Consider the following 22,780-nt stretch of genomic DNA (forward strand, 5'->3'; position numbering starts at 1 on the left):
TAGTGACATCTTGCACCATTTTTCTTTCTCATAGATTGGTGATATCCAGCAGGATTTCAATTTATGGGTTTTTTAATCATAAATTGCATATAACTGTAAAGCTCTAGTGACTCTTAAAGTAAACAACATAGGCATTTCAGTATTAATTTTTCATATGATGTTGCTTTGCAATTTAGCAGCATTAAGGGTCAGAGTTTGACTCCATGTTTTATGTGCCTTATTATTTTTATGCCATTTTTACCACCAGTCTATTGAATTGGAATTAATGAGGATTGAGAATACATCTAATGCACACTTTGTAGCAAGCTGCTGAAATTACTGCTCAAGTAATTTGTTGCCCACTATAAGATTTTACTGTATCAGCTGTGTTGTATCTAGTGATTATAAATTTAATAGTTTCAGCAGACCGCACTGAAGTTCTCGGACAAAAATGGAATGGTCTAGAGCAAATGCACTGTATTTTTCCTGGTTAGTGCAAACCCACATTTCCTATGTTGCAGAAGCTCAAATACTCCTTTACTACCATCATGGATTGTTTTGTGGGGTAGTGGTTGGTAGTGGTGGTGGGTGTAGCAGTAGGGGTGTATTTTTGAAAATATTAAGGTGCAAGAGTGTGGGCTTGTTTCCTGGTTTTCCTTTTTGATACTTTTAAATAAAACTTTGCTTACTGTTAACAGCTGTCTCCTAAACTGATAATAGGAGCTGGAAATACCTAGTGCTAGCCTTAATTACATGCTCCAGGCTCATCTTTTGCACCAGCTCTGTCAAATGCAGGCTATATTTTGTCTGAGATAGGAATGTTTAATCAGATCGACATGAATAAAGTTAAGCTGAGGAATTTGCTCTACTGATTTTTTTGAATGCATTAGAAAACTCATGTGCAACTGATCTGTCATGCAACTAGAACTAGACAAATGATCTTTGTATTTCTGCAGGGCTGGATTGGTGTACTGGTTAGGTCTTAGCAAAATGTCTCTCAACAGATTATGGTTATTTTCACTTAATAATGGCTTGCCTCAAATAATTTCTCATTTAATTGCCCTTTCTTTGCCCTCTCCTTACTTCAAAAAAGCACTCTGCCAAGTTTAATTAGCAGTAATACACAGATTTTTATAGACTTATTTTAAAAATCACCCTTTATTTTGTGCTGCATTTCTTACAACTATAGTAAGATTTGATGGTGAAATGCAGATAAGAAAACAAATTAGTTATTTTCTATGAAAATATCAGGGTTATGAGCCAATCCTATGGTCCCATAAAATATTGTAGATTCAGATTGGGAATAATTACATTACAGATCATGACACATCCTAGTAGACCAACTAGAAGTGGAACCAAGCACTACTTAGAAGAAGGGGTGTAGAAAACATAAGGGACTGTCAGCTGAACCTCTTGCTGTAATAGAGAAACACACAAAAATAAGATCTACATGTTTTTGCAATGTACATTTTGGAACAGATTTTGTTTGCTTCCTATTGTACTCCAGAAAGGCTTTTTTAGAGCCCTCATTAGCAATTATCTTCAGGTTTTCAGCCTCATTTTGCTCATTCCCACTTCATAAGCTTCTATCTTTATGTCAGTATATTTCTCCTACTCTCTGTCCTTTCTTTGATATTATCTAACCATGTATTTCTAAAGAATAACCATGCTACCTTTCCCAACCTGTTTTGCTGGGTAACCAAGCCAGTTTTCTTCTCATCATTTCTTTTATAACATAGGCAGTTTGTTTTTCTAGTCATTGTTGGATCTTACTTCCACATGTTTTCTGGGATGAGTTAATTTAATTTATTTCTTTTTTATATGGATAATTGGCACCAGATGACATGTTTCAGATGAAGACTCTCCCACACAAGGGGTTTTGTAAAATTTCTTTAATGACTCTGCACTTCTATAAAAACATTTCTCCCAATGAATCTTAAAATTGCATTTGCCTTTTTCAGAGCAGCATCATGCCAGTGATTTATAGGCAGCCTGTGATCAATAAATACATCCAGGCCTTTTTTATCATTTTTAACTGATGTACTCTCATTCTGTATCATGGATGAATGTTAATGGCCTCTTGCCCTTGTTCTATTATACTTCATTCCATTTCCATTACAAACCTCAAAGCCACCTAATTTTTCGTGGATAATATTCTGTTCCTCCTTTATATTGATGTCTCCCAACTACATGTGATCATCCATTTTCATCACAGCAAGTCTACTCTCTCAGCTAAAGCCATTTAATAGAAGCATTATATGTGACTTAGCCATGAGGACTTCTGCTTTCCTGCATGACTTTGCTAAGTTTGCCTACACACCGTCGTTTAGGAAGTTTCTTAATCTCTTAAGTGAACCTTCAACAATCTTGTATGTTTTATTTGCAATTATTTTATATCCAGTGTTAATTTAGTATTTACAGTTAAACAGTGAAAGAGAGACAAGCAAGTCAGTCCACAAGGGAAACAATAAAAAGTTTTCTAAGTTGCAATAAATTCCATAAAACTGCTTTAGTTCCTAAGGAAAGTATCCTTATATCTGTCATTGTTAAGGCTGGTTATGGTTACCTCTATCCTTTTTGGTAGGTGTTTTTAATTTTCTTTTGTTTTATTTTGTTTTCTTTCAGTTTGTTTGTTTGTTGTGGGTTTTTTCTAGTTTTGTGGTCAGAGGATGTTGATGTTTAAAAATACTTTTTTGGTAATGTTCTGTTGTGTGCTGTGTCCCCAGCAAGCAGCCAGGCACCAGTATAACCACTTGTTTACTCCCCTATGCTATGGAATGGAAAACACAGAAAGATGGTAACAGGAATATTTTAATATGTTAAATTAATATGTTTAATATTTTATTAATATTTATTATTAATATAAAATTATTAATAATTTATGAGTTTTTTAATATGTGGAGCAAAAGCTGAACACAATAACAAAGCAAAAAGAAGAATTTATTTACTACATCCACTGATGTCTTGTGTACACGGTTTTAGTAACATATCCAGAACAAAGAGTGCTATGAAGAAAAGTGACGGCAGCAAGAACATGCAGAGGGAAAAAATGTATAAAATGATGTTATTTTCCCCTATAATATTTGCCCAACTACTTAGTCTATAAAAAGCAAACAAACAAACAAAAAAAAAACCCCAAACAGCAAAAAACCCCTCCAAAAACAACAAAACAAAACAACAAAAAATCCCCCAAACCATAAAACCCCAGATGAACTTTCAGGTATTTCAGCGATGTGGAAGCGGAGATATGACTATGCAGGAAATCTTAGACCTTAAAACAAAAAAATCAAAACTTTTGTGTATTCTTACATCATTTTTTCCTCTTTTTTTTGGCCTTGATTGTTGAGACTATGTCTAACAAGTGATATTATAATGAAATGCATGTGATACTCATTTCAATTTCTTAGTGAATTCAGTCCAATTTATGGACTATGTTTGACTACACAGTTTATGCTGTCTTAGTTGTTTCCCATTTCACCATTTAGACCTTTACTGTGCTTCACTTGACTCTCAGTGAAAACAGGTTTTTGCTCTTTTTTCTTTTCACTGTGTGAATGATTCTAATGAGTGTCATAAATTCATAAAAGTTTCCATCTATGTCTCAATACTCCTCTTATATCTAAAATCTCAGTGGTTCCCAACATACAAGATTTACCAAGATTCCTACTCCTAGTGCTTAAAATCAGTTTCTGGTCAGTCATTGCAGAAGCAGTGGAGGTCCAAAAGTGATTAAACTGAAATAGATCCTCTGGGCAACCCAAGAAGGGCATCTTGTGACAGAATTACAATCTTGGGTGGTGAGTCCGTTGTAAACCCATAAATCTCTAAGAAGATGTCAGCTGCTTTGTATTGCAAATTACTAAGTGTAACACATTCAGACTGAGGGCATGCACAGCTGCTCCCCACAAAATAGTTAAATGGTAAGTTTTTTGGCTAACCGTAAGTGAAGTTTTGGCTCTCCTGATTTGATTTCTGTTTAAACTGTAGCAGGAAAATGACATGCCTGCTGAGCAACTGGTTCTGATCTGACAAAGCCCTTAACTCTGGAAATATTTCTTCCTCCTTTACATATTGCAAGCTTGCACTTACCAGTCTCTGAGCTACAGCATGAGGAGGAGATCTAAGCAGGTATTTCAGTTGAACTTTAACAATCACCTCAGTGTCTTGTATTATGCATTTTTCTAATAGTTTCTCATCTCTACAAATGAAATTAATCTATCTGCCTGAAAGTTATTTCAGGTGCCGAATTTTGACCTCTTTGAAACTCTTGACATGTATTCAATTACATAGAAAAACTACAGGTATTCATTTCTATAAAGATCTTGTGCTTTATTTATTCTTAAAACTGAAAAAAAAAAGCCCCTCATTATAGGTAGCCTGTCTAATACATCATGTATTGTTTAAAAAATATTTATGAATGTCTTGTTTCTTAAAATTAGCTAGTATTGAGTCTGTCTAAGAAGCATTTGAAGACGTGGCAAGGCTCATTTTTATGGTGTACTAAAGGCAAAGGGTAACGGGAATCAATGCTTGATAATGCACAAGAAGCCCCAAGTGGATGCTGTAGTTGTAAGAGCTAATACATTGCGAAATTTGCAGTGTAGATAAACTTTTTCCTTCTTTGAGATAGATATGTTCAGGTGTTTTTCATAGTTACTGTGCTAAAGCCCTGTTTGCCATGGAACAGCAGCAAAGGGGTTGTCACATTTTTCTTCTTTAGTTTGTTTTTGTCTGAGGACTTTGAGAATTTAAAGGGCCCCCCATCCCCAGCTGTTAGAAATCACTGAATTTTAATTTAATTTGTTAGGCTACACCAATGTAATTTACTTTTCCCATCCCTTGGTAATTAGATCCCCTTCAGCCTGAGTTGTTGCATGTTCTGTTAATTCTAAGTATAAGATTTGGAGATCTGCACATTATTATGTAACTAATATTATTCACATACCTGTTAGCTATATTGGAGAATGACAGGTTATTTAAACAAATTAATTTGTATTTTCTATTTTCCTCTGCTGGAAAGGACATCTAGAGGTTGGTGCCAGCTTGGGAGACTTTGAGCTGCCATCCTTATCATACTGGTAAGGATTTCAGAAGGGTATGAAACAGGTGCCTGGAAGCAAACCAATAACAGTGAAAACTTCCTTTTATTGCTTTTGATCCCAACCCCCTAAATACAATAAAAGTTCTCCTGGGATTAAATATATCAAATTCCTGAACTGAGATACTTCTTCCTCTCAGATACTCCCTAGAGCATCCCATCATGATAGAAAAACCCTTTAGTCCAAAGGCTGAATATTTCAAAAGGGAGGGAAATAACTGAATCCAAAGGGGATATCTGTTTAAGAAAACATGGGAATCTTTTCCCCCTCAGCATTTAACCTTTCTACACAAATTATTTTGGATTGATTTCCAGCTGTGTTGAGAGGTTGATCCTGTGAGCCTAAACAGTCCCAGTCCCAAATCACGCAGTCAGAAAAGAGCAAAAGTAGCCAGTGTTCTGCTGCATCTTTCAGTTCCCCCATATGAGAGCACATCTTTATGACCAGAATTCTTCTGCTGGGGTTACTGTTGACACAGAGCACCAAGCTGGAAAGCAGAGATAAGGTGTGTCATTACTGTGGTTTGTCAGATACTCTGATTCCAACCTCTGCCCCTCCTCTTCCCTTTCTCTGTTGAACAGGTGCCAAAATCCTTTTAGGGCTGATTTAGTGGGTGGCAGAGTGAGTTCCTAACTCTCAGCTTCGTTCCCTCTTGAAGCTAAGACAAGATTCTGAAGCACAAAATAAGTCTTAATCTTTCCAAGGAATGATGTTAATCTGGGGTTGGTTGTTGGCTCAATACTGAGCTCCTGCTGGCTTTGATAACAGCTCATGATTTGTGAAAATTTAGCATGGATTGATGTCAGCTTGAAACTCACATTCCAGGCTTCCTTGACTAATGGGAAGTAAACAGAGGCTTATATGGGTTGGTGCTCAGCACCATAAAATTTACAATGCAGTTCATGAAGTTCTCAGCTTTTGCATGTGATCCCTCTTTGTTACCCACAGGGTTTCCTGGAAAAGAAGTGGGTCTTCAGCAAGATCTTAACTTCTCCACTCAGTCTTCTGTTATCCATTTATTTTCACCCCACAGTCCTAAAAAATTCTTTCATTTCACACTTTCAAGCACAGTAAAGAGATAATTTTACCTATTTGTTTTACAAACACTGGCATTTAAGTGATTCAGAGTACTAAGGCACAATATAACTTCAGTTTCATTGATATAAGGCATCAGTGTTAGTAGGTTGGTGTAATTGTCACACAGAAACTAGCATAACCAGAGTTATGTTCATTATTTATGGTTAAAAAAACATTTAAAGGAGAAAAGCGTCTTCAGAATGTTAACTGTGCACCTAATTTAGGACGCAAAAATGATTTTGTAGTTTGCAGTGATTTGGGAAAATATATGCACTTAAAATTTTGTATTTGAGACTTCAATTGTCTTTTCAATAGTTGCATAATACTGATCTAGTTATATTCTGCTGTCAGATATACTGAAGTAAATCTACAATGTTTTCACTGGAGATCATAAAATTACTTCATTTTCAAATTTTTTATTAATGAGGTCAGGAATTTTGACAGTACTTTTTCAGTAATTGCAGATTTGAATAAAGCATATTGTTTTCAGAGCAAGGTTAGGGAGAGTGTCTCATCAAGACAGGTAATTTTTGGAATGTTGATAAGGTGCATGATTGACACCCCTATAATTTTGTTTGCTCTAAGCTTCTGTGTGTTTTTGGAACTTGGCTATTTAAGATGGAATGAAAGGAACTGTTCACAGTGCTTTTGGATTAAATTTATGAGGCTGGAAAACAACATAGTCGTTATTAATGTCATTATCTTCAATGCTTTCTCTTCTTGATTGTTTGGGGGTGGTTTTTTTGAGATCTACAGGCTTATTTTATTCTGTAAAATCATTTCTCATGCAAAAGAGTCAAGTCAGAGCAGACTTCCATTTCTTTAAATGCTGCTCAGAGCTAGCTTAAGTTTTTCTGACTAAGGAGAAGGTCTACTTTTTCATTCATTTACATTATAGCACAAACCGCATGGATAAGAGACAAATATATGCTGTAAGATCTGCCAGTAGCACTGCTGGATCAGAGTTCATTTAGAGTGATGTTGGCCCTGTGAATCATAAAGTCTGCTCAGCTGAGTAGGAGAACTAACCTTGTCTGCAGCAGGCCCATATATCAGCTTAAAGAGGAAAGAATGTTGCCACAGAACCAGAGCTCCAACCAGCAGCACCACTTCACTAAAAAGTAATCCTCTGGCATTAATTTCTTGTCAAGGCTAGTGATGGGTTGCATTTGCCAAGTAAGATGTGCTCAGCTGAGCTGCAGTATCTTGGAAACGCAATGCAATATGTCACTTTTTCTTTCTTTCTTTTTTAAAGAATATTGCATGCTGAAAGTGTCGTTCTGTGAATACTTGCTGTAAATTAAGATAACTGTTCTTAGAAGTGCAGACATTGATCTTGGCTTCTAAAACTCTTAGACTATGCAATTCTAAAGCAGTTTGCTCCTTTAGGTATCTATAAATCCATTTTCTATATGAAGTGACTTTTCCCTTTTCAGTTACAAGAGTATAATCCAAACTCCATTCTTACACAGGCCCATACCTTAAAGATGTGCTCAATGTGAATTAGGAATTCTTTAGAAATTAGATTAGATTAGAAATCTTTATGTAAACATAACCCAAACCAGTTCCAGTTGCATGGGCATTTGTCCAATACACATTTTCTTTCTGAGCACATAACTTTTATTTGCATTTGTCCTCAACATTCTGTATGAGCATCTAATGAGTATTAGCACAGTCTGATTTTACAAAGGGGAGCCAAAGATAAGGGGGGTTGTTGTTCTGCCCATGATGAGCTGCCATGATGAACTCCTGAGCATCAAAGCTCAGGAGCCGTGTCCTTTATGTCATTGCTGAGCCAGTAGACTTTCACCTCTCGTGCTTGTGACATCCAGATTTCCTGATGACTGAATGCAGGCTGAAAGTTACAATTCACTGACCTGGTAACTGAATTTCCTCCTTGCAGGAGGCAAAGATTCCTTTGGGATCCAAAGAAAGGTGGAAAGTTAGACTCAGAGGGAAGACTACAGAAAAATTGGCCTTTAAGATAATTTTTATGTCACTCACTGTGTTATTTTTTTCCTGCATGTGCATAAAGAAATAATATTTAGGGATTGCTTCCTAAGATTTCTTGTCTGAATAAATATCTTTTCCCTTGTTCCCATTCAAGGGTCAGGCAAGATTTACAGGGAAAACATTCTCAAACTTTTATTAAAAAAACATGTCCTCATACTGCTTCTACTTTTCTTTACACTGGAGAATGGCATGTAGGTGGCTGCTAAAAAGAAAGATGTTATTATAAGTTCCTCAAAAATCTCTCCAGTTAATTGATGAAAATATATCCTCCAGATCTTGCATGGAATACATATATGGAGACTGTGTGCATACTGACAGATTAACCTCTAAATTAGTTTGAGGTTGTTTTCCAAGGTGTAAATGATAAAATAACAATTTTTAAGTTTTTCATGACTGCTTAAAAATCTTTTTCTTTCTCTGGCATTCTATATGTATCATTTGAAAAAATATCATGAGTATCAGGATACCTGCTATGATACAATGTTGTAGAAAAATGCTTGAATTAATTTCTTGTTAAGTAGCACACCGTCTGAATTTATTTTAATTTACATGGGCTGAAATAAAAAGTAATTTTTAAAAATCATTTTAAGTGCAAGAAGGTTCTTCTTTATTAGATGAAGAGTTCACAGATTCATAGAATCATGAAGTGATTAAAGTGTTCAGGGCTGGCTTGTGTGAGCATTTGAACAGTCTGGTCTAGGGAAATATGTCCTGGCCCACAGCAAGGGGGTTGATGATGACCTTTAAGGTCGCTTCCAACTTAAACTAGTCTATGATTCTATAATTCTTTCATTTCCCATTTTAAAGAAATAGACTATTACCTAATTTTGGGTTTCAGTGGAGATTAAAACAAGATGATGTTGGGAAATTTGTGTCTAATAGCAGAGACTTTTATGCTAATTTTCAACTGAATACTATTTTATTACTAAAATGATTTTATTTTTATTACTTTTCATGATTAGGAGCCATATTTTTAATTCTGTGTTAAAGTTCTCTTCTTCACACTCTGAAATGCAGAAGAAATTCCATTTTAGTTTCACTAAGGTTTTATCAAATTGTGCTGCCAGAGAAGAGAATATTTACATAAAAAGTCTGAAGTAGATATTACACCAAATTTGACTTTTTTTCAATGAGATGAGAAGACAAAATTTTGGGGTTTTGTCTGATGGAATAAAAACCACTAAGATATTGCAGATACCCTGTGAGCATCCAAACAACAACCTTAAATAATTTATTCCTAATTAAGGATCTGAAGTTACTGGCTATTCTCAATGATGCAACTTCAACACTGTAAAATGATGCTTCATTTAGGCAATCCAATCTATTTATTACAGGTTGATACTAGATGTACAACAAGGTAAAAATCTGAGTGCTTTTCATGAAGTGAAGAGGAACTTGAAGGAGTCTTTTTTAACTTTCTTCTCATCCAGTTTCATAAGAACAAAGACATGCTTCTCGGAGTCACAAAATAACATTAGTTTTCCTTTTATTTGCAAAAATATTATCTATTTTATACTTGAAGATATGGTTCTGTGCTGAATTCATTGACTTTGAATGCAGTTTATGACAGGAAACTGCTTTGGTATTTTGAAGATTACCCCTTGTCACTCAAATCTGAGATAACAGAGCTAATGGGATCTTAGATGTGGCTCACTAGAGAAAATATGGACTGGAGGGCAGCTGGAAACTCTGGATAGTTGCTGTGGAAGAACTTAACCTTCCTGAAGTATTGGGACAATGGTGTGCTAAAAACTAGGGGGAGGAGATAATGATAACCTGAGATCTTTCATGTTTGTTTATAATGGAACTAACAATACATGCAGTAAGTGAAGGATGTTTATATTTTCTTTGCCTTATTGTGTCCTTTTCTTTTCTTCTTTTCTTTTCTTGGATTGCTGTTAAAATATATGTAACTTTTGAATGTATGAATTTTTAAAAGCTAGTTTTTACGAACAGAAAAGCCCGGAAACCTCTGTGGGTTTCAGTGGAATTATGGATGTACTGCTGCTGGCTGTGGGACAGAATCCAGACTTGCTGTAAAGTGTGTCTGTATACTGTACAGGTACTCAGTATGTTTTTCCTTTATTTTTAAAATAGAAATTATGTTTTAATTGTAAACCCTATTCTTTAATTCTAGATAGCTGTCCAGTGTCTTCTCACATTTTTGTATGCATAGATCTGTAGCTCATGTCTGGTAGCCATCACTAGGGCAAAGCTACCACATGGGTGGCTGATCCTTTGTAACATTTTATTACGTTGAATTACTCAGTGTCAATAAAGAACACAGATTAAAATAAGGAAGAAATTGCCTTTGTGGTTCTGTCTTAACCTTCAATAGCAGAGGCACAGTAGTCTGATCTTATCAGTGAGTTCATTCTTAGAATAGACTGAGAAAAGGTTAAGACATTTAAGCATAGCAAGCATACAGAAGTGCTTAGATGCATCTCCAATTTAGAAATCTCTTTCCTGAAGGTCCCATGTAATTAATAGTCTAAGCAAGTTATCTGGAAAAATAAAATTATCCTCAGAAAATTCTGACTGCAGAAATTCAGGTAGCAAATAGGAAGAGTTCCTTCCTTTAAAGGTACCGTTGGATATCTTTTCAATTTATTTTACCTTAAAGATAAGTTTCAAAGAGGAAAATTATTTCTTCATAAGGCAATTATTCTACTGAATATGAGGAATTCATTGGCAGAAAAAATGATGGATGTATTTTGATTAAAACACTGCAGGATCTTTAAGATTAAACACATTCTTTTCAGTACACTATTTATACCTTTTATAAATATATTGTATGGAGAATTATATTTTTTCTCCCAAACTTTTAATTATGTTTGAGGCTTTCCTGTCTCTTCATCTTTCTTCTTTATTCAAAAAAATGCTACCATCTGAACAGTATGGCTATACAGAAAATATATGGATTTAAATACTACTTCAGCATTAAGAAAAATCATTATATTTGTCAGCACAGTGTTGCTATTATTAGAATCAAGATATTAGCAAAAGGAAGAGATTTTTCTTATTAATTATTTGTACATTTTATTGTGTATGTTTATGAAATGCTATATTTTCCTGAGAAAATGACTGTGTCTTAAACTCTCATGGAATCCACATATTTTGTATTTCTGTTGTAATTGCCCATGTGGAAAAATCTGGTAAACTTTGAATGCAAAGTAGTTTATAATACCTTAAAGCAGAAGCAAGATAAAACCCTTTATCTGCAGGGACCTTTCTGTTATCATCTCTGCCTACTTTTCAGTAATTCCTTTTTGCTCTGAATTCTAACCCTCAAAACTAAACATGGCCCATATCCCTTGGTCATTAATTCCAAGTTGGATGTGAAACAGTTAAGAGGGCTGGAAATAGCATATCTATAGTACAGCCATAGCAAGATACCTCTAGATTAATAAACTGTTCTTCAGGAAGTTTTTGTCCATAGGCCAGGAGTTTTACCAGTGCATCTGGACCATTTCTGATTATTGTTCTGTAATTCAGCATTTCCCTGGGGTTGTCTGGTCCCTCCACTGGGATGTTACCATGAATAGAGTGTTGGTTAGTCTGGCAGCCATTCTGAATAACAGTGTGGGACAGAGGTTTAAAAAGAGACAACAGAATTTCATCTGGGCCTTCCAATGTTTTAATAGCACTTCATTTTGTATTACAAATTTTGCATTTAGGCCTACAGCAGCACTTTTGTTGTAGTAACAGATGTCTCTCCAGACACGTGTGCATATATTTAAATGGAGTTGGCATAGCGAAATCTTCTTTCAAAACAAGATTAATGGAACAGAACTTTTTTTGTCTGCACAAATTAATTGAACATTTATAAGAAGATGGATCACTACTTTGTAATAATTACAGTTGTACTTAGTATAATTAATACTCTGGGTTAGAATTGGTGTGAAATAGCATTATTCTTTTGCACAGTTAAGGTGTACTTGTAGCACTAGATTTGTCTGAGTAAACGCTGTCACTGTGTGCCACTCCCAAGACCATCTGTCTCTGGTAATGACTTTCAAGAGCAAGAACTTCAATTCTGAGCTTCACTGAGATAACACTTAAATAACATCTTGAATAATAGCCTTAAATAACATGAGAACTAACATCAAATCAGTGAATTACTTATTACCTGAGTTGTTTTGATTCATTTTGTTATTCCTCATAATGGAACTAGTAGACTGAAAGATATATATGAGACAGGTAGTACACACCACCAATTTTTTCCAAACCTTGTCTCAGCCTGCTGGTGCATGAGTTTATGAAGAAAAAATAATTTATTTCTAGCAAAGAATTGCATAACTTTTTCTCATTTTACTCTCTAAAGGAACTGTGACAATTTTTTTAAACTGTAAGGAAAAGTGCCCACCCATAAAATTTCAACAGTATGAGGGGAACTCAGTTTAACCTTTTTTAGCATAGAAACAGCCCCAGAAAATTATTTTCTCATTAAGGGATTATCAGAAGATGTTATTATGTAACAGGGGTGGTTCAATACAATTAAGGCATGATTAAGTGCTTCAAGTAACAATCCTGATGTCAGACATTGTCCATGAAAGCACTGTTTGTGAAGCCTATAGTAATAGTGGCTATTCCACTCATGTCAGGAAACAGGCTGTCCATTTCCCAGAAGTAGTTTTGTGATAAGAAGTACTCTTGAAGGGGTGATCATCTTGTGACATCCCACAGGCTGTTTGAAATGTTGGAGTCAGAAGCATATAGTGGAAAAGTTCTGTCTGTTTTAAAATAGGATGCATTACAATTTTGGTTGGGTGTGACAACTGAGACTTTCATTAAACTGTTGGCAAAATACTTGGATGAAAGGGAGAGAGATGATTTATGTTCAGCTAAAGAAATCAAGTGAAGGGTGGCGAAAGGGAAGAAAGCACATGAAACTGCTTTAAAGACAAGAAAGGGTACATGCATTCAACAAGCAACATATTTGTCTTAATTTGCATGTTTCTAGTAATAACTGAAAAATAGGCTAATATCTTTCCATGTACCGTCTCCTTGCTTCTGCTAATCCCCAGTGTGAAAGCCCTGAGCAGCAGATAGCTCTTGTCAAGGAAATTCGGGTGGCCAAGAAAAAGAGTGTGATATGGAACAAACTCTGCAAGACAAAGGTGACGTTAGTGTGAGACTATGGCAAGATGTCACAACATAGATTTCACAGGTTAGTGTGTTCCCATTTAGGGAAAGTCTGCAAGGACCTTTCAAGTACCGCATGTGTGTGTTCCCATAGTTTTATTCTCTACCTTATGGCTAACCTTCTTCACTTTTTCCATTCTATTACAAACCCACAGAGAATAATTTGTATGGTAATTTTTGTGAATAAAGTATCCTGGGAGATAGATTAACATCATTAAACTATTATCACGTTTAGCATTCCTGTTGCCAAAAATGGAAGGTTAATTTTACATTTTACTCCATTAATTTCTTATGTCCAATTTATTCCCAGGTAGATATTTTCATTTAGAGTCTTAGAAAATATACTCAGGTTGTATCAATTTATAACTCCTTGCATGTGAAGGTGTTTAGAATGTTTAGAAAGGGTACTTAAACATTTTTAGCACATAGATAGCTCTTACTCTCCTAAATGAGATTTAATTCATGAACTTAAGGGTTCTGTCTTGGTCTACCATGATCACTATCTACCACTGAGCACAATCATCTCATCCTTTTTTGAAAACATTGCTAGTTTCAGCAGAAATGTTTGGCTGAACTATCAGGTTGAAAGCTAGTGCTGACTCTGCTCACCATTAGATGATTTTTGACTTAAGAGGATTAAGTTCTTTCTTGCTTAAAACATTAAACTTTCTTTCATGATCATGTAACTGTGGCAGCAGCCACATCTCCACTTCATATTTTATCTCTAGTCTTTCTATTAATCATATTACATTTCCAATTAAGTTCTACTTATGAATTTGTTTCAGTGTGGCTCTTAGGGGAATCAGTAAATGTGTTTTATAATTAAGTGCTCAAATATTAGAATTTAATAGTTTGTAATTAGAGGGTTTTTAAATTAGAAATCTATCTTCCTATACAATTTGAGGAGGTAAAATCTAATTTACATCTTCACCTGAAGGAAAATTCATAAAATGAACTAAACTAAAGCAACTAAAGCAGCGAAATACATTTTTAATTAAAGGGAGGAAACTGCTAATGAGTTGCAACTTAGGAACATAAACTAATAGTGTATAACATCATATAGTTTCTTTATGTTAGGGAATGAAATACAGTGGTTTAAAAAATTGGAAACATTACTTAAAGCAGTGAATTTCAATTTGCCATATGAAGCATCCCATGGTAGAAGTATTCCCATTATCTTCAGTCTGATTAGAGAGATGAATATGTACCTACTCAAGCACTTGAATAAGGGCTAATAATATTTGCATTGTTCAGTGGCCTGCATGGTGTCATGCAAATAAATACCTGATACCAAATGTATCTGAGTGTATGTCTATCTGTTTGCAGCTATCTCCTGAGGCACAGGAGTCTTACAAATGTTGATGGGTGGTCAGGGTTGTGCTCACAGTCAGAAATGCTGTTTTCTCCTTCACTGAAAACTCACTGCAAGCAAAATGCTGATTCTGTGGGAAAATCAACACAAATTCTACATGGCATATTGGCTAGGAACAGGCATTGAATCGCAAGCTCCAGCACTCAAAGAATGATTTTTCTCTACTAGATAAGAAAAGAGTGCTGAGTTAAGACCAGTATTAGCAGGCCTGGTTTAAGATGTAAGTAAAACAGCATATTAATGGGACTGGCCTTTAGGAAAGCACTTGTGATATTTTTATGCCTGACCTCAGCTTGACTCTGCAGAGGCAGCATCATGAGGATCCAGAATACATGTTTTTTTACTGGGCACAGAAGCTTTTCTCAAATCTGAAGCCTGAGTAGATGCTGAGCCATCTTGATCCATTCTGAGCAGGCTACATAGAAAAACACCTAGATGTGCAGGCTCAGTTGAAGACACGGATATTTTTTGGCAGCCTGCCTGGAGAATTAGGATATCAGGTCTCCAGTGTATCTTTGCAAGTAGGTCTAGACATTGCCTGAAGCATTTTCTCTGTGTTGCTTATGACCCTAAGGGCAAATAAGCTTCAGAAACAAGCTCTTTGTTTATGTGTCCTAGTAAAAGGACTACAGATATTGTTCCAGCTTCTACTTCCCCCCATTGCTGCTGTAAGGAAAGAGGTACAGAAAAAGGTGGCTATGGAAGGGAGAATGGAGCTCCTAAAAACTTGTTCTTCCCTTTACCAGGGAGAGCAGTGGTGCAGCACCGCCTTAGGATTGGGACTGCATGGCAACGACACCACTGTAAAGAGGGACCTGGGGTGAGCCGTATGTGTAGGGTCACATTTGGTTATTTAAGTAGGAAGATGTGTTTCATTTTGGCAGCTTGAGGTGTAAAGAGGGATGTCAGGGGGAGCCATCCTCCCACCTCTCCAGTATGGCCTGAGCTATCCAGAGAGAGTGACCCAGTCCTGAGATTAGGCAGGGAGCCTGGTACAACAGAGACAGAGAAGGTACTTTGGCACACAGGTATGGTTTAAACTCTGCTTAAATCTTCCAATAAAGGGTCCATCTGAGCCTTAAGGGCTTTGTAGGCCATGAACAGACTTTTCAGACTGCTAAAGTTTCTCTGCTGTGATTGTTAGCGAGCAGTGTTATTTTTATCATTATTTAGCCCGATTCGAGATTTGTACAAGAAATACCACACAGAACTGTCTTTGCTTCGGAAATCTGACCCCAGTCTTTACCCCAGTTTCCTCATCCTCTGTTGGCACCCCTGCAGCACATCTATTTTTCATCAGCCTAGGTGTGGCTAGCCACTCATGAGTAGCGGCTGATGAGACAGGCAGGAAGTCCACACAAGTGTCAATACAAGCTGGTACGTTTGTGGACTGTCTTCTTGCTTGTGCCATGTTGACACATTGAGGATAAATCACTCGTATCTCTTTGAGCAGTTGGATCATTTAAGGAAGATCTTGGGTTTGCCACCTTTATAATACGCAAATGATATATCTGTAATTGCAATTATATCGGTATATATTATTTTACCTCATAGTAAGTTGCATTAATGTAAATTGTAAACTGAGTCACGAGTTCTGCTGAAAATGGTCTTCTGTTAATTACTTGGGTGGTGGTGGTGGTTTTGGCTGTTTCTGAAAATTTGTGATCTGGCATTACTCTGTACTCCTATTGTATTTTTGCTTTTTGGCTAGCCAAACCAACATTTTCCACTGAATTATAGATTGAAAAATTCATTAGTGAGTGATGCTAACTGCTTTGGTGAGAAGATCAGCTGGAAAGCCACTGTGGTACAGATCACTCACTATGATAAAAAATTACTTATGAATTATGTCCTTCATTAATGTTTCATGATTCAGACAGTAAAGGGAGCAATTTATCTCAGTATAAGTTAGAATACTGTTTAATAAGATTTTCTGAGGAGACAAGATTAATGTTAATAATGTTTTTTTATTGACAGAAAAATAGTGTTAACATTAGTAACTCACTTTTTCTGTTAAAAGAACAGCATTTGTTTTACAGCTATTCAGAACAACAAGGTTAAACTGAAAAAAACATGGACCATAAACAAGGTCAGGCCTATAAAAAAGTAAAACATGAATCTGTTTTCCTAGACTAAAATCATATTAGAATGAATATTCTTCTGATCAAAATGAAGGTGATGAAGGCTATAAAGCTATTCAAGCAGAATAATTCAACTTTAGTATCTCTCCATTCCAGGAAGTGGCTATTTCTTTTTTTTAATAGTCTCAAACAGGGAATTTGGAGTTCATTTAATTAAGCTTCAAGTTTTCTGTGTGTTGTAGTCTCCCTGATTCTGAAAATATTACATGAAACTTCATTTCACTTCTCAAGTTTTAAGGCATAAATGAGTTTGGTACAGAGTTTCCTGAAGGTATATTCAGCAGTCTATATTCAAGAAAAACAATACGTTTGCTGTGCTTGGGTAAATGTTTCACATTCAGAACATATTTGGGTTCATTAAGATGACACACAGACGTGAATGTGAAGTATTTATTTCCTCTGAGATTGCTCATACACAGCTAAGGATTTTTCTAGGTTATAGCAATATACATGCTGATGCTTAATATGGCACTGGTGTACTGATAATATTTTCATGAAGTCACAAACAAGGTTTGTATCAATTCATGTCTAAATTCATACACTACTTCATATAGTGTACTCTACAGATATGTACAAGAGTAATTATGAGTGCAATACCTTTATGCCTACATTATGAGTATGTATACACAAAAAGTATGATCAATATCAGCATTCCTAAACTTTATATCAGTCCACATGCACATATTCATGCAAACAGAATAACCAGGGCAAAGCTCTGGCACAACCAAAACCTTTGTGATTGATGACTTCCCATTCTAAATTGTTCTGTTTTCTTATGCAAATGATACATTCTTTACATTGCCCTCAGTCCTGCTAAATTTCCAGACTTCTAGTCACTCTCATTTTCCTGTCTCTGTGAATATTTAATTAACTATGGAAGGAAAGGAATCTAAAACTGCAGAAATAGGAAGGCAAGTAATTCAGAAGCTGGTGGTAGTAAATCATCCTGTCTATGTTTGTCAGGGAAAGAGAAATTTATTTTTGATTGTTTTGTTTCTCAGATATGTGGAGTATTTGGCTAAGAAATTCCTAGATTTGCTTGAAAAAATAGACCTTTCTTATAGAGAACAAAATATGGTTAAAGCAGTGGGAGGAAATCTCTCAACATTTCTTGGTTTCGCTCTTGTTTATTTTGAATAAGCAATGAAAAATATACAAGTAGAAATAAAAATAAAATAGACAAGTATAACACAGCTGTGAAACTGAATATTGGACACAACTGAACACATAATATCTAAATAACTGAACACATAGTATCTAAATATTTCTTTCACTGCAAATGTTCATCTCTCCCTGAACACTGTTATGGGCTTATCTGAGGCAGAATTTCACCTGTAGCCAAAAGAGTGGCTGGACATCTCCTGGGCTGATCACATGAATATGGTCCACATGGTCTAATATCTAGAAATGTAGTTTTGTTGAGTACTGTTGCTGTGCTCTGTGATGAAGCACACAAGTGTTAAAATAATTCTGAATATTCAAGGTTCTTGCTATTTTTGCAAAAATTAGCAGATGCTAATCTCTTTTTTAGTTTTCTACTTGCATTTAAAGATTCTGTTGTCCTATAGAAATATCAAGAGAAGAGAATGTACCAGTTAGTCCCTTTGAGTCTGTTATTTCTGCACATGGAATCTGTGTGTACTTATGGATTCAAATGCAGTTTATTTTTGAAGAAATACTTTATTCTCTGGGCAAAAAAATCTGAAGAGGAATATCATGGTATCTGGGAGATGTGCAAAGTTTTCTCTGGTAGGAAGATCAACTGACTTACTTATACCATGTCTACTGAGCTTTAAGTTAAATTTCAGCTCCTCTAAGATGGAATCAAAGCTCTTGAAAAATTCTAATCATGGTTGTCAGATTGATGTTTGCTTGAAACAAACACCAGCAGTAAACATGGCCTGAAAGATTTATTCAGGGAATAAAGCATAACATTTACACAGAAAGAGGGCAGCATTAGAATGAAGAGAGATGATCAGAGCTGACCTTTGGCAAGCAGTACAAATTTCTAAGTATGAATGCCCCAGTCAAATAAATTAGTTTCCAGAACAGTTAATTCTTTATGAAAGAGAAGGTCAGACAGAGAAAATATGCTATTTTAGTGCATTAAACAAAAATGCCAGATTTCATTTTACCAAATAACAGTTAAGAAAAGTAATTGGTGGGGTGCTAAAAATACTTTAGAAATATAAACCTAAAGTCAAATTACTTCAAAAACTGGTAGCGAACTATTGATGAAGGAAGAGTAATTGCATTGACTGAACTAGAGATCCTTGATTCAAGACATTTTTTTCTTAGTCTCACTTGGTCTTTGGGTGAATATCTGGGTAAATATCTTCTTCCTGTTTTATCTGTGAGAAGTAGGAATAGCAGCAAAGCCTTTTATTATTATATTGTTTGCATAAGGTATTTTGGTTTTGTGATTCTGGTGTTTTTAATGATCAGCATTGCTCTATAGATCAGGTAGCCTTTTCGTCTTGCAAATCTGTACTGAGTATTGTAATTTATGCTGTATATGAAATGGCTTTGCTACAAATGTGATCCTTGTCTCATATGAAGTGACTTTGCTGTAAATATGACATTAGTATGAGCCAGTCAGCTTGCCAGATTGCTATTAGCTTGTAATAAACATTTAGAAAAATGAAGCATCATTAAAGGAAATCAGCTGTTTCATGTAGTTGCTGCATATTTATAGACACTCTGCTTACATGAATTAATTAGTCCCTGACTGGAGGAGGTACACTGCATCTCCACCTCCTGGCATCTTTCCAATCTGTTTCTTCTTGTGCTATTCTCTACTGTAATGACACCCACAAGATAAAGTTAATATTTTTGAAACCGCGTGGTATAATACAAAGTGATCACAATACAACTCGAATGTAGCCATTCCTCAGTACTTGTGCACACAGACGATAGTTAACTTGTGATAATTAACTTCTACTCTAGTAATGTTATCTGTTAATTAAAGGACAATCATTATGCAAGTTGCGTTACCCAGTGAAAAAAAAAAAGATTTTCTGGTTATTGTTTCACCTCATCATTTAGGGCAGAATTGACTGCTTTTCTGTGATTACATAACCAGAAACTAGTCCTAGCAGTAAGACTGAGGTTACATTACTAGTTATTTACTGATGTGATTTTCATATAATTCCAAACCCTTTTGTGACACATGCCTAGGTGACCACTGGCATTGATAGCCTTCTCTAAATTCATAGGTCAGTCTAGATGAATATTTTTAGTCAAAACCTTCAGTTTTATTTTTTGTGCCAGTAAAATAACTTTCTGCTTTGTCAAAGGGTTACTCATTGCAGCAATTTAAGAAACATTTAGATGTTCTTTAAAAGATTTTGCTTTTAAAAATTCATAATTTTCCCAGCCATCTGTCAGTTGTGTACCTTTATGTATAAAGAACATTGCAGAATAGATAATATCAACTCATTAGAATGAAGGTGAATACTTCTGAGATAACAATTAAGGTTAGTTCACAACAGTAAGCATAACAGTTTTTTCTTAAGACATCCAAAATCCAGACTGCTAGAACAAGCAATTGAATGAATTCTTTAAAATATAATGATCATCAAAAACTGGGAGCTGCAATTTGAAAGAGGCATTCAGCATAGCCAGAGATTACAGGAACACAGAAGCAAATACATTTGACCTTAGAATGTCCCTTGGTCATTATTTTGCTAAACAAAAAAAGGATGATAAAAGGTAATTGAACTTTAGCTCAGTGAGATGCTCTTGGCTCTCAATTCCTCACATTTCCAGGAGGTACTTTGGACAAGGACATTCCTCAAGTAAATCAGAGTTGCAACAAGAAAATTTTTTAATGAGTGTTAGCCATTGAGATTTTTATCCAAGAGATGAGATCAGGTGGATTTTTCAAGGAAATTAACACACCAATAAATGGCAAATACTTTGCAGTACCATTACATAATGCAAGTTAATTGATGTCTCTGATGCACTTGTGGTCAAATATCAATGCAAATTCCTGACCAAAGAATTGCAGGTCTTAAATAACACTGGTAGGTATAACTGCTGTTTGATACAATGGTTATATTAGCAGTGTTTTTTAAGTGAGCACATTTCTTGGTGCACACTAAAGCTATTTGGGCATCCAGCAACCCTGCAAGAAAGGTAGGAGTGTGATAATGAATAATCTGACTCAGTATATTGTCTTTTCTAGGTAGTGTCATATCTATATTTGGAAACTCATAGTATACACTAAAAAAAACAAAGCCCAGTTTATTAGGGTTCATACACTAAATTAAAGAATTGGAGCATAATGACAAATGAGAAATATTTTTCTGGACAAAAGAACAAATCATGTGGGTAGCTATATCTAGCAACAATGTAATGCTTTTATCACCATCAGATTAATAATCAGTTTCATCAGACTTTTAAGTAAATTAATAATCACATGAAAATTTTAACATTGCTACTTTATGTTACACTGCACTTTTACATTGGAAGTTTAATATTGAAGATGTTTATTAGAACGAGGTGTAGTATATTTAGGGCATCTTTCTCACAGATACATGACAGATTAAGGAACAAAAAGTTTTGTGAATTGCCCTGACTGTTAGGGTATGCAAATTATTTCTGTTCCTGGGTTGCCAATGAACATTTTAATTTAAAACTGACCTTGTTGCTCCTTATCTCAGATGACAGGAGTAGGATGGGAGAGATACCTGGATGGCAGATGCGTTTTCTGAAGGATATAGTTACAGTCCACAGCAGTTCTTGGGCACAGTAGTATAATGATGTGACATTTCTGAAAATCACAAAACAGATTCTTAAATCAAACTTGTCCTTGATGATCACTTGGTATGTTAATAGATTAGATTTTAGCTTCCCTTACACTGTCTAATAAATGTCTCTTTTGTGCACTCGCCTTTTCACCTACCTGTGGGATTATTATGATACTCTAATAAAACATCAGGCATTTGCAGTTTCTTCCTGGAGGGATTTCACTCTTATTTTCATCTCATACTGACAATCAGCAGCCTTATATTGAAAGGTAATTAGATTATCCTCTAGGACTCTTCCCAGCCTTCACTGACTGCATATAAATTCAAGGACTCAAGTTTGCTAAAGGACTCTGCTTGATAGACTGTCATGGCAAAGCTCTGAAACAAAACACTTCAAAGGTATTTCCTGGAAAAAAATTAAATTAATTTTATTTGGGTTTTGCTTGCAATTTCTGCTTATAACAAACTTTTTCTCTGAAACATGGCTAAAGCAATGATAAAGCACTTTTCCACTCCTGTGTTTTGTTGATACTAAATGTGCATAATAGGAATAGAATCTGATACCTGAATACAAACTGAGTTTCTTTTGACTAATACAAGATAATTACCTGCAGATACCTGTGTAATTAACTTTGTCTTCAAAAATGATGGGTACCTATATGGGATAACAAAATTATATTTTCATTTGGAATGATTTTCTGGTTTTACAATGAAGCTTGTGAAAAACACATATCCTACTATTACCTCTTTCTTACCTTCACTGACTGTGTTTTGTTAAGTGGTAAAATCTTATTTCCCCCATAAAGGCAGGGGATATGAATCATGTACACGTAAGAAATTTTTATTCAGTAAGAACTTGTCGTTTCTGCAGGTCCCATTTCTGACTAAAAATGCAGCTTAAATGTATCATTAGCAATCATTATGGTGGAATGATACAAGATTAAACATAAAAAGACGTCTCTTTAAGATTTAAAACAAACAAAAAAACTAGTTAAATTAGTATTCACACCCTGCATGAAGGCATTTAAGAAGGCTTGACCACTGGTTAAATTAGGTTAGACATTGGGTCATTGGTATGTTGCCTAAGCTAAAAGCGATCTAAATTAATCTGTGTTAGAAACTTGTATGGCTTAAAAGATTCAATTAAAACTGTTGCAACTTTTGTTCTGAAGTCAGAGGCATACAATCAGAAAACAGATATCC

At 35.3% G+C, this 22,780-nt stretch overlaps 1 protein-coding gene across 2 annotated transcripts in view; it reads left to right on the top strand.

Annotated features, from left to right (window-relative positions):
• The window catches only part of CNTNAP2 (contactin associated protein 2), a 1,024,120-nt gene that overhangs the window by 200,621 nt on the left and 800,719 nt on the right, over positions 1-22,780 (top strand). Inside the window, exon 1 of one of the 2 annotated variants that reach the window (XM_088052353.1) lies at positions 4,015-4,107. The exons of the other annotated variant lie outside the window; for it this stretch is intronic. The gene's annotated coding sequence lies outside the window, so the exon portion shown is untranslated. Of the gene's footprint in view, positions 1-4,014; positions 4,108-22,780 lie in introns of those variants that run through there. 2 annotated transcript variants of the gene reach the window in all.

The sequence above is a fragment of the Pseudopodoces humilis genome, chromosome 1 (assembly GCF_049639895.1).
Source record: "Pseudopodoces humilis isolate 2021_Gansu_Grassland_sample_001 chromosome 1, ASM4963989v1, whole genome shotgun sequence".
In the NCBI taxonomy this organism is placed as follows: domain Eukaryota; kingdom Metazoa; phylum Chordata; class Aves; order Passeriformes; family Paridae; genus Pseudopodoces; species Pseudopodoces humilis.